Source organism: Colobus angolensis, unplaced genomic scaffold, assembly GCF_000951035.1.
Source record: "Colobus angolensis palliatus isolate OR3802 unplaced genomic scaffold, Cang.pa_1.0 Scaffold12, whole genome shotgun sequence".
NCBI lineage: Eukaryota > Metazoa > Chordata > Mammalia > Primates > Cercopithecidae > Colobus > Colobus angolensis.
Window position 1 is genome coordinate 6,044,521 of NW_012113141.1, and position 10,400 is coordinate 6,054,920.

Consider the following 10,400-nt stretch of genomic DNA (forward strand, 5'->3'; position numbering starts at 1 on the left):
AGGGAGGGCGGGCGGGAGGAAGCCGAGAGGAGGAGGAGGGGCGGCGGCGGGGATGTTCCCGCAGGACTGGGGACACCAGGGCGGGGAAGGCACGGGACTGGAACCTCTCCCCGACCCGCCCCCAATCTCGGTCCCTCCCTTCTTCGTTCTTAACAGCCCTGCCCCAAGGCTTCCGAACGGAGCCCGGTGGAAGTTGTCCCCTTTCCCTCCTCCTCTGGGCGGGTTGGGGAGTCCTGAGTTGCCGCGGCCGCCTTGTGTGTGCCAGGAGAGTGGCAGTGCCATGTTGCTCGGAGCTGCCCCGGAGAGCAGCCCAGGACCCCGGCGGGGCCGCCCCTCGTCCTCTCTCGTCCCGGAGGGGTCGGGCAAGAAGGAAAATCAAACTTTATCCCCCTCTGTGACTTCCTGTGTGTGTGTGTGCATGGGGAACTAGCTCCCTCGAGATGGATGCTGCATTGCTTCAGGAGGCAAGCTCCATCCTCTCGGGTTCTTAAAGGTGCTTTTGGGGGTCCTTTCGAGGGCTACTGTATAAGCGTGTTCACGCGTGCCTGAGCGGGAAGGGTGGGCAGCAGGCACAGGAGAAGCGAATATGACAAGTTATTTACAGAGGCAGAGATTTGGTGGTTGTATTAACCAGTTGTTGCTGGGTTTCATTGGCTGGCAGAAAAAGAGGATTTCTGTTTGAACACTCTTGGGTGTGTGTGTGTGTGTGTGTGAGAGAGAGAGAGAGAGAGACAAGAGTGTGAGAGAGATTTCTTTTTTCAGTTGCGAGAGATGAATTTGGCATGGAGTTCTTAACCTAACAAGTCAGGAGGTTTCCTTCCCTTGGACTTTCTAGACCTGTATGTGTTGGTCTCTGGCCACCTCTGAGGGAAAGAATGTAGGTTTTATTTCCTGGGGCTGAGTTGTATAGTGTGGTTATTAGAGGATCACTGTAAACAGCCTGATAGGAGAAACTACAATAGTACCTTCAACCCTCAATAAACAGGTCACCTGCCTTGTTCTGATCATAGCTCTTAAGAGGAAGCTGAACTGGAGCTCTTCAGAGAGGATACTCCTAAGGCCAATGACAACATCAAAATCAAGTGTGTGAAAGAGCTATGAAAAGACCTAATGCTCTGCACAAGCAGGGTGGTATTGTTATTATTAGTCATAGGTATGGACTCTATCCTTATTCTTGTGAGAAGATTGTACCTCTTTTTATTTGGCATACTGGCATATTGCTTTGCTGAAGCTTTTGGGTGAGAGCCGAGCTTTTCCACAGTTCAATTTAATTTGCTTGTTTCGTAGCCTCCAGTTATGTGTTTTGTTCTCTTAAAGACATAAGGCCACCCCAAATTTTGATTGCATTCCCCTTTTCCTCAAACTATTTAAAGGCTTCCCAAGTTGTCCTTAAGTCCATATTTTAATAAGACATCTTCTGACTTTGCACAGTTTTTAAGACTGTTTGGGCGTGATATTCATTTAGCGTTTTAAAAAATTTGTGCCTTGTATATTTTTCACTATGCAAATTTGTCAGGCTGTGAGTGTCTCCCTTGTGGGGATGCTTCATGAAGGTGTTCTCTGTGCTATTCTAGGGTGAGTAAAAATGAAGTGCTGAATTTGTAACTGAAAGCACAATTAAAATGAAGTGTTATTTCTAAAGGGCAGGAATGTTACGGGAATGGTGACTTGTACATGAGTTTAGAATTGTAAGATTTTGAAAAAAAATCGAACCTGATTATTTAAAATATATAAACAGACTTTTTATTTTTCTACAATTCTTCTGAAGCCATCATATATACAGCTGTTTCCATAGGATAGTCTGTGATTCCTTACAAGACATTCCATTTAAAAGATATTGAGGCCCTGAACAGAGAGAGACTTGGCCAAGGTTATGTTAGCTAATACGTAACAGTTTTAGGACTCCCACTCATCTGAGATATTCTCACCCTTTATTGTGTTCCTTTTATTGTAAAGTGCAAATGCTCCTTTACATCTCTCTACTACCTTGTAAAATGTACTATTGTCCGTTAGGAAAGTATTGCTATTTCAAAACCCCATGAATGGGAATTCTCCTGTAAGTCTGTAAGTAGGGTTGATTTGAGTACATATATTAGGTGAATATGGGAGCAAACAGCTTACCAGAAAGAATAGATGTTCTGGTAAAGTTCCCTGAGAGACGCTAAGGTTGAATCTTGCTTGGGAGACATCCTGTGTATGTGCAGCAGATGGCAGTCTGCATTGGACTGGATCACAAGTCAGTTTGTGCCACTTTTGTTCTGCTGTATGGTATGGTAAATTACAACCGGGGGGCATAACCAGTTACAGCACTACCTAAGTTTTTGAGTGAGAAATTCATGTTTCCCAAGTTTCGAGAATGAGTCCAAAGCAATACAGTAGCTCAGCTAGTTGGTAAGTGCAATTATGAAGTTATAAACTTAGTTCGTCCCCTCCCCCTTCTCCATTATATCTTTCAACTGAGTAAATAAGAGTAAAGGTACAGGGGCTTATTCAATATTTTTAGCACCATCTAGTGTAATTTTTTTCCTTCTCTCCAGCTTGTGACTGTAACCAAAACTGATGTAAAATGTTTGTTGCCTGCTTTTCTGTATGGTTAGTGAAGGTGGCTACTAATTTTAACGATGGTTCTTCGAAGAGGAACTGCCTTTCACTGTGAGCTGTGTAATTCCATTGCTAAAACAAACTGTTTCATGTCTGATTATGACAGCCCCACTGTTGGCATTTTCTAACAGTTAACGGCTATGCTGAATTACTACATCTTTTACTTAAGTCTGTCATTGTCCTATTACAGTTTGTGACTGACTTGCTCTACTTTACACATCACAGTTCTTTTGGCAGTGACATTGTTTCAGCTTAACCTGAAAGTTTTAACAGGTTATATTGCCTGATACAGAGGCAGGTCCTAATTCTTTAATTGAGTTCTTCATGGTCTGGCCCAATCTTATTATGCCAGATTCATCCCAGCACAAATACTCTATTGTACTTAAGCTAGTCTCTGCACTGTCCCATACATCCATACTAAACCTTTATGGATTTTTTTGTAGCTGAATTTCAGCCTTTATCACCCTAATCACTCTTCTAGCCTCTAAGGTTCATTTCAGGTTACAGACTGTGATGTACAATTCCCTTTGAATCTAACATTCTCACTTTACACGTGAGGAAACCTAATAAACTGAGGAAAGTGACTGTTAAGTTATGTTTGTGGTTACGAACATACCAAGGATTAAAATTCCTTTACTTTTTTTTTGATACAAGGTCTCGCTTTCTTACCCAGGCTGGAATTCATTGACACTATCACAGCTCACTGCAATCTTGAACTCCTGGACTCAACCTGTCCTCCCATCTCGGCCTCCCCAAGTAATGTGCACCACTGTGCCCAGCTAATTAAAAAAATTTTTTTTGGCTGGGCACGGTGGCTCACACCTGTAATCCCAGCAACTAGGGAGGCTGAGGCGGGCAAATCAGGAGGTCAGGAGTTGGAGACCAGCCTGGCCAACATGGTGAAACCCCGTCTCTACTAAAAATGCAAAAATTAGCCGGACATGGTGGGAGGTGCCTGTAGTCCCAGCTACTCGGGAGGCTGAGGCAGGAGAATCACTTGAAACTACAAGGTGGAGGTTGTAGTGAACCAAGATCGCGCCACTGCACTCCAGCCTGGGTGAAAGAGCGAAACTCCATCTCAAAAAAAAAATTTTTTTTTTTTTGGTAAAGACAGGGTATTTCTACCAAGCTGGTCTCGAACTCCTGGACTCATCCTCCCAAAGAGCTAGTATTATATGCGTAAGCCACTGCATCTGGCCTAAAATTCCTTTAAATGGAGATGGATTCAAGAATTCCTAGTGTGAAGATGATACTTTCAGGGATAATTTCTATAGTTCATTACTAGAAAAATTTCTCTAAATGTGTAGAGAAAAAAAAATTCCTAGTTTGAATCTTGATTTGTATAATTCCTGATTCTTAACCCTTTTCTATTTTTATTCTGTCCTCTCTGAATTCTGATGAGATTTATTATCTTTAGGACACAGATTGACACCGACATGTTTTCTAAATGTTTTATTTGTGGGCATCTGATCTTACTGGGGAGATAAAGCAATGATGTGTATCTTATTACTTTTGTGGCTCATAGACTCTAGCACAATGCTGGGTACATAGGTGATGCTCAGACAAGCATTAATTAGCTATGTACCCCTTTTTCTGCTTGCTGGGGAAAAGATATGCCCTTTATCTCTTCTTCCTATCCCCCTACCCCCGGTTTGGCTTGCTTAGTAGCCTTCCTTAGGTAACCACATTTGGAGAATTGCTTTAAGCTTAGTATTGCCAGTGCTGTCTTTGGTTGTATATTACACTTCTTTATGGTGGATTGATGGAAAGAGTTGGTACCGCTGGAGTAGCTCAGCAGTGGTCACTAGCTTTCTGACAATAGCCAGCAAAAGTATAGTAATTACCCAGATTATTACAAGTATATGTTTGAATCATATTCCACATTTGTTGGTTTATTCTATATTAAGATTTTGAGAGTTCTGGATAAATATGTTTAAGAACAGACTTCTATTTGTTTATTTTTTTTAGATGGAGTCTTGCTCTGTTGCCCAGGCTGGAGTGCAGTGGTGTGATCTCTGCTCACTGCAGCCTCCACCGCCTAGGTTCAAGTGATTTTCCTGTCTCAGCCTCCCAAGAAGCTGGGCTTATAGGTGCGTGCCACCATACCCGGCTACTTTTTGTATTTTTAATAGAGACGGGGTTTCGCCATGTTGGCCAAGCTGGTCTCGAACTCCTGGCCTCGGGTAACCCACCTGCCTCGGCCTCCCAAAGTGCAGAGATAAAAGGCATGAGCCACTGCACCCAGGCCAGACTTCTTCTATTGTTGGGATTACAGGTGTGAGCCACCATGCCTGGCCGACTTCTTTTATTTTTAAGGAAGCAACTGTTCTTTTTTTTTAATATATTTTTTAGAGACAGTCTTGTTCTTTTAACCAGGCTACAGCGCAGTGGTATGGTCATAGCTTGCTGGAGCCCTCAACTCCTGGACTTAAGCAGTCCTCCCATTTCAGCCTCCTGAGTAGCTGTGTATATAGGCGTGTGTCACCATGCCTAGCTCATAAAGACTTTTTTTTTTTTTTTTAGAAACAGTCTTGCTATGTTGCCCAGGCTGGTTTCTTAACTCCTGGCTTCAATAGATCCTCTCATTTTAGCCTCCCAGAGTGCTGGGATTACAGGCATGAGCTACCACATCCAGCACAAAATCTTGCTTATTTTAAAACTCATAAAATATCTGAATAAATGATCTTGGATATCTTAAAATTCTGATTATTTGAACTTTTCTAAGTCCCAAGTGGCTTTTCTTTATGCTTCATGTAACTCTTTTCTTTAACATGAAATCTAAATAGAAAATACAGCATCAAGAGTGGTGTAAGTCAAAGGCAATACATTGGTAGGAAATCATTCAGATGATGTTACTAATGAAATGCTATTTGATTTCAACTTCAAACATGAGGCAGCCCTAAAACAAAAAATGATTTGCTATCAACCGCTAGGATGTTTTTATTTCTTCTTACGTTTTAGCTTTGCATCCCTATAGATTTTCTTAAAAATTACTGTTTGTTTTCCTGTGATTAAGGTCAAGATTACCTTTTAATATCTCAGGATAGCTGAGACAGAGCCTCACTCTGTCGCCCAGGCTGGAGTACAGTGGCGCAATCTTGACTCACTGCAACCTCCGCCTCTTGGGTTCAAGCAATTCTTCTGCCTTAGCCTTCCGAGTAGATGGGGCTAAAGGCACGCGCTACCACGCCCAGCTAATTTTTGTATTGTTAGTAGTGACGGGGTTTCACCATGTTGGCCAGGCTGGTCTTGAACTCCTGACCTCAGGTGATTGGCCTGCCTCGGCCTCCCAAGTACTGATATTACAGGCGTGAGCCACCATGCTCAGCCCTTTATTCTTTTTTTTTGAGACAAGATCTCACTCTGTCGCCCAGGCTGAAGTATAGTAGTGTGATCACGGCTCACTGTAGCCTTGAACTCCTGGGCTCAAGTGATCCTCCGACCTCAGCCTTTCGAATAGCTAGGACTGCAGGCACAAGTCACCACACTGGGCTAATTTTTAAATTTTTTGTAGAGATGAAGGCTCACTATGTTGCCCAGGTTGGTCTCGAACTCCTCAGCTCAAGCAGTCCTCCTGCCTTGGCCTCCCAAAGTACTGGGATTAGAGGGTGAACCACCATGCCCGGACCCTTTATTCTTTGATTAATGCCATACCATGGCTCGTGGATATATTAGAATTACTAGGATAACATGTTAGGAAAACTAAGATGTTACTGTGGAAGTTGTGCACTTTAAAGAATCTTAAGAGTTGGCCGGGCGCGGTGGCTCACGCCTGTAATCCCAGCACTTTGGGAGGCCGAGGTGGGTGGATCATGAGGTCAGGAGTTTGAGACCAGCCTGACCAACATGGTGAAACCCCGTCTCTACTAAAAATACAAAAAAATGAGCCGGGTGTGGTGGCGTGCACCTGTAATCCCTGCTACTCAGGAGGCTGAGGCAGGAGAATTGCTTGAACCTGGGAGACGGAGGTTGCAGTGAGCCGAGATCATGCCACTGCACTCCAGCCTGGGTAACAGAGCAGTACTCCGTCCCGAAAAAAGGAAAAAAAAGAACCTTAGTGTTTAGAGTTCAGTAAGACCTTATATTGAGGGAACAAGAGTATAAGCGGTGAAATGGCTTTTTGTTTTTTTTGAGATGGAGTCACTCTGTCGTCCATGCTGGAGTGCAGTGGTGCTATCTTGGCTCTCTGCAATCTGTCTCCTGGGTTCAAGTGATTCTGCTGCCCCAGCCTCCTGAGTGCTTGGGACTACAGGTGTGCACCACCGCCCCCTGCCGATTTTTGTATTTTTAGTAGAGATAGGGTTTCACCATGTTGGTTAGGGTGGTCTCAAACTATTGACCTTAGGTGATCTGCGCGTCTAGGCCTCCCAAAGTGCTGGGATTACAGGTGTGAGCCTCTGCGTCCAGCCGAAATGGTTTTTTTCTTAGTAGCTCAGCATGTTAATACAGAACTGGAAATGGGTCACGCATCTTCTCATTTTCCTGAAGTTTTCCAACTAAATTACGCAATTCTTTGTTTCATTTAAAACACTTAAGCTGAGAGTGGTTCTAAAAAGTGGATTGGGGTCAAATTCCTTTTTTTTTTTGAGATGGAGTTTTGCTCTTGTTGCCCAGGCTGGAGTGCAATGGTGTGATCTCGGCTCACTGCAGCCTCTGCCCGCAGAGTTCAAGCGATTCTCCTGTCTCAGCCTCCTGAGTAGCAGGGATTACAGGCGCCTGCCACCACGCTGGACTGATTTTTTTGTATTTTTATTAGAGACAGGATTTCACCATGTTGGCCAGGCTGGTCTTGAACTCCTGGCTTCAGGTGATCCCCCCCACTTCAGCCTTTGAAAATGTTGGGATTACAAGGTGTGAGCCACTGTGCCCGGCCAAATTCTTAAAGTACCTAACTTCAAAGTCAGTCTCAAATAATTACCCTCTGATTTAGATTAAGCTTGATAATAACTGTTAAAAAATCTTTCCTCTGTAGGTTGAACACAAAAGGGAAACAATGCATTTATTTCATTGCACTTTGTTAAATGCTTGCAGTTAGCCTGTGTAAAAATGAAAGTTGACTTCAAGCAAATTAATTTTAATAAGTTTAGTGAATTATTGGTCCATAAACTGTGTACACACTTGAATCTTTTATATTGATAAAAATATAGCTTCATAAATTTTATCACCAATTGAGTCTAAAGCATGCTAAAGGTGAACTTTTTCTAATGCAGTTCTGGAATAATTTGATGATATGACATCGCATTTTGACATCTCAAAGATATGAGTCTTTTCCAAATGTTCTTTAATGATGTTAATACTATTTATTAATCCAGAAGAGTGGGTTTTAATTTTTATGCTTTGTTCCTAAAGTTTTCAGTTTTTATGTATTTTTTCTTGCTATTTATTTTCCACTTTATTGTTTGGGGAGTGTTTGTAATAATCATCAGAAAATTGCTGAGGAGTCTATTAGGTGTTTGAGACTGTGTAGAAGACAGTTAGAAATGTACAGTCCTGAACTCTACTGCCTTGTAGGTATCAGTATCATTTAAACTTCTTTTTTGCCTGCTGAGACAGGCCTACTTTGTACCTCTTTTCTATGGTAAGTAATGTTAGAGGATGTTTAAGAGCACTGTATTAATATCTGCTTTAAACTTTAGTTCAGAGAAAGTTAGTGTGACTGATAAGTTGTCAGATAATAAGAGCATATAGGTTAGCTTGAACCACCTGGTTTCTACAGATAGAGGAATAGACATAGAAGAAACCGTCTAAGACCTGAGGACATTGTTACTTTATTTAATTTTTTACCATAACCCTATGAGAGGTATTATCCCAGTTGTATAGTTTAAGTGTCATAAACTGGTTTAGTGCTAGGGATGCACTGAGAGTCAGCACACATGTTTTGGATTTAAGCCTAAGTCTGGCTAGAATGAAAACTGTACTGTTCTGGGGGTCAGTGTGGGTCATCCTTCCTTTTCATTTCTGCTCCTTCAGCATGTTCTTCCTCAAGCATCTACTGCTGTTTTCCTTCAAGAGATCTTGACATCCTTCCCACTGATTACCTTTCTTAAATCTCTTTCCTCACCCTCCCCTCCAGGTGTTAGCTGTTAGAGGTCTGCGATATTTGCCTCTTGGAGATATTCCTAATTTAGTTTGGATTTCTAAAATATTCCACCCAGCTGGGTGCTGTGGCGCGTGCCTGTAATTCCAGCTTTTTGGGATACCGAGATGGGGGAATCACCTGAGGTCGGGAGTTCAAGACCAGCCTGGCCAACATAGTGAACTCCCCATCTCTATTAAAAAAAAAAAAAAAAAATTAGCCAGTCATGGGGGGGGGGGCCGTAATTCCAGCCACTTGGAAGGCTGAGGCAGGAGAATTGCTGGAACCTGGGAGGCAGAGGTTGCAGTGACCCGAGTTCGTACCACTGCACTCCATCATGGGCGACAGAGCAAGACTGGTCTCAAAAAAAAAAAAAAAAAAAAAAAAAAAAAAAAAAAACCCCCCCCCCAAAAAAACCTGGGTAATTTTTGGGTTTGCTTCTATACTAGATGCTTTTATAACATTCTCTAGTGTACTCTACAACAGTCCTTCTGGCAAAATAGTATTCCCATTGTACAGATGGAAAATGAAGACATAGAAAGGTTTGGTAACTTTGAGATATTCAGAAAATATCTGTGGAACTCCTGCATTTTGTGAGGCACTGCTGTGAGCATTGGAGAGAAAAATGCCTTTGTGCTGGTCCTAAAAGAGTTCACAGTCTGGCCAGGAGACATTGTAGAAACAGACTATAAGTGGCTGTGCTCCTTTTTTTTTTTCCTAAAGAATGTTAAGCGGGAGCACTTAGGACCTACCTGTGAGAGCTGAGGAAGGCTTCACAGAAGAGGTCTTGCTTAAGAGGAAACATATGGGGCCAGGCGCAGTGGCTCATGCCTGTAATCTTAACACTTTGGGAGGCTGAGGCAAGCGGGTCACCTGAGGTCAGGAGCTCAAGACCAGCCTGGCCAACATGGGGAAACCCCATCCCTACTAAAAAAATACAAAAATTAGCTGGACGTGGTGGTGTGTGCCTGTAATCCCAGCTACTTAGGAGGCTGAGGCAGGAGAATCACTTGAACCTGGAGGCAGAGGTTGCAGTGAGCCGACATGGCGCCATTGCACTCCAGCCTGGGCAACAAGAGCGAAACTGTCTCAAAAAAAGAAAAAAAAAAAAAAAAAAGCAAACATTTGGAAATATAATGTGACCGGAAAAGCATGGTCAGCATTCCGGGCAGCACCAATCTGACATGACCTCATGAGCGAGTAAGATGTATTTGAGAAGCAGCCATTGGTTTGTTACAACTGGAGTATGGGCAAGAATAGCTGGAGATTAGGCTGGACAATAGTAGTTATGCCAGTGATAGTATTTTTCAAGTATATCATGTGCCAAGAATTTCACGTAGATTATCTCATTTAATTCTTGTGATACACTATGAGGTACTGTTTTTATCCTCATTTTATAGGTAGTGAAACTAAGTTACCTACTGAGTTAAATTTGCCCAGGGTCACAGCTGTTAAGTGACACACTGTAAATGACTTACCCATGATCACACAGCTAGCAGATGTCACACCTAGCATATAAACCCAAACAGTGGCTTCAGATCCTGTCTCTTAACGGCTGTTTCTATGATGAGGGATCAGACTATGAGGGGACTTCTGAAGAAATTGAAATTTTATTCTGTAGGTCAATGTTTTTATGTCTTGTTTTTAACTCAACCCACAGTAGAAGTACATTTTACGCTGTGACTCAGTTATGTGTATGCATTGTACACACATGAAACTAAAG